We start from the raw sequence: 2,706 nt of genomic DNA, 5'->3' as shown, positions 1-2,706 counted from the left end.
CGAGAATCAAGCAATCATACATCACATTGTATACATGTTTACGCAATTAAACTAGAAAAACAAGAGGTACAACTCCCCTAACCTGGATTTCGTGCTTCCAATTGCCACTATTGTAAACCTTGATGATAGTAAAAACCACTTCTTGTCTCCTTCCCCTTTTCCACACGTCAATAGGCTTCTAGAACCACTCATAACTCTCTTTTTCAGTACACAAAGTTGGTGTATGGCTAAAAGTCCTTTTCCTTTCCTTACTTCCACTCTTATACTCAACTCACACCCTACTTTTAAGTGCCTTAATGGCTAAAACGAAAATACCATTAAAATGTGTTTAATGGTTAATCAATGGCCATTCAAGAAGGTTTTCCAACCCTTTCCAACTCTTTAGACTGGTAGGGTTTCTACCTTTCACATTCATGCTAAAAATAATTTTGGCAAAAAAAAAGTTATATTCATGCTCAACAAGGTTTGAACACATGACCACATAATAACAATTCAAGTGCACAACCAATTCAACCAATCCATGTTTCATGATAACTCCTATAATTCTAGGATTGTATTATCACTCATCATGTTCAAGCGTTTATTATTAAAATAATAAACAATTAAAATAGCACACAAATGACATACACAAGACTTGAACCTAAGTTCTCTCACATGACCAAGTGCTTTCAACCACTTGAGCTAGTACTATTCTATATCATAAATTCCAGTTTAAATGTCATAAAGACTCCCACTACCTGCATTTATTAAATAATTATTCATTTAATTATTTAAATTTCTCGGGTCTTACAAACCTGCTGTAATCATCAATGAAAAGAACATAGTACTTAAAATTAAAGGGAGATAAAATTGGGGCAAGTCCCCATACATCACTGTGAATCAATTCTAAAGGTTCATTAGCATGAGAGGAAGAGGATTTAAATGGTAACAAGTGAAGTTTTCCAAATCGACAAGCTTCACAAAATGAAAATTGATTATGTGACGATGTCTTGACATTGCAAATCTTCAGCACCTTTTCTAAGACTTTATTGTTGGGGTGTCCAAGCTTTCTATGCCAATTCTCCTTTAACGACATGTAGACATATGGATCTTTATTGACTTGAGAGTTGACACTTAAAAGTTGGTATAATCCATCTCTAAGTTTCTCTCTTAGTAGTATTTTCCCTGTCAATTTTTCCTTCACATAACAGTAGTTTGCATCAAATTCAATAACGGTATTATTGTCGATAGTTAGCTTAGATACACTCAATAAATTTTTTGTTGTTTTTGGAACTTATAGAACATTATGCAAGTTGAGGTTATTCAATTTGGTTGTGCCCGAGGACAATATTTTCAATCTTTGACCATTTCCAACTAAGAGAGAAGAAGTTGTACCATTGTTTTCATTGAGATCTTGAAGTTTCTCATTTTGATGGGTCACATGATTGCTAGCTCCACTATCAAAGTACAATTCATAACCCTGATTGTGGTAGGGGAAGGCTATGAAAACACTGTAATTTTCTCTGTTGTTATTTTTAGCATTATGATTTGAACCTGTGTATGACTTATCATAACGATAAAAGTAATTCACTGTTATGTGTCCGATCTTGTTACATACATGACATACTAGTTTAGATCTACCTCTTCCTCTACCTCCTCTAAAGTTAGAGCCCTCCAATTACCTTGTGTCCTTGGTTTGTTGCTTCTAAAATTAGTTTTGGTTGCAAGGTTTGCTGAAGTATTCATTGAAAGATTATTTAAATTGTTCAACTATTCTATTCTGCTTTCAAAAGCCAATAGTTGGGCTTGTAGATCAACCCAGCAAAGGTTGATTTGATCAGATAATTTGACCACCACCGGATTGTAATTAGCATCCAGTCCATTCAGCGTTTGAATCATCAAATCTGAGTTGCAGATTGATGATCCTGCCAGCTTTAATTTATCAACAAGGTTTTTCGTTTTGAGAAGATATTGATCCATCTTCATTTCTCCTCTGCGAGTGTTGTAAAATTCTGACTTGAGGTAGATTGTCCTTGATTTTGTGTGTGCACCTACTAGGCTTTGGGCTTCATCCCAAAGTTCCTTGGATGTTTTATAATGCAGCAACTGTGTTGCAATATCAATGGCCATTGAATTTCTTAGCCACCCTAGGAGAGCTTGATCTTCTACAATCCACTCTTCATAGTCAAGATTGGTTTTTTTGAGTTTTTTCACTTGTAGTGACAAACGGTTCTGGGCATTCTTTTATTCCTAGTATGTAGCCATCAAGTTTGCAACCTCTTATTAATGGAAGAACTAGTGACTTCCATAGGAGATAGTTATCTATGTTCAACCTGACAGAAACAGTTGTGGATAGGGCATTTTTGTGATTTGTGTTGGTTGTAGAAGACATGATTGGATCAAGAGCCTTCAAGCTTAAGAGCTCTAATACCAATAAAGATAAAACGGAGAAATATTGTAGTGCTTTTGTACTGCAGATATTGTGTTTATATAAACACAATACAGTACAATCATAGTCTCTATAATAAAGTCATCGTTGAATACAATAAACAATATAACTAATAATTGATAATAATGGCTGCACACATGAGAAATAATACACGAGCATAATATTAGGGATATTGGGATAATATTATTGACATAATATCTTTGGTATTGATTCTAATAATTAGAATCGTAACCTTCTCTAACTTATTGGTCTAAACTCGTCTAATCATTGTATTGACA

The 2,706-nt window shown here is 34.3% G+C and overlaps 1 pseudogene; it reads right to left on the bottom strand.

The window, feature by feature from the left end:
* Window positions 1-1,136: 1,136 nt before the first annotated feature.
* On the bottom strand, window positions 1,137-2,371 carry LOC146887838 (uncharacterized; annotated as a pseudogene).
* Between the last annotated feature and the right edge of the window lie 335 nt (window positions 2,372-2,706).

The sequence above is a fragment of the Vigna unguiculata genome, chromosome 3, assembly GCF_037176805.1.
Source record: "Vigna unguiculata cultivar grain cowpea cultivar isolate G323 ecotype 2 chromosome 3, ASM3717680v1, whole genome shotgun sequence".
Lineage (NCBI taxonomy): Eukaryota > Viridiplantae > Streptophyta > Magnoliopsida > Fabales > Fabaceae > Vigna > Vigna unguiculata.
This window is presented reverse-complemented; position numbering and strand designations above follow the sequence as displayed.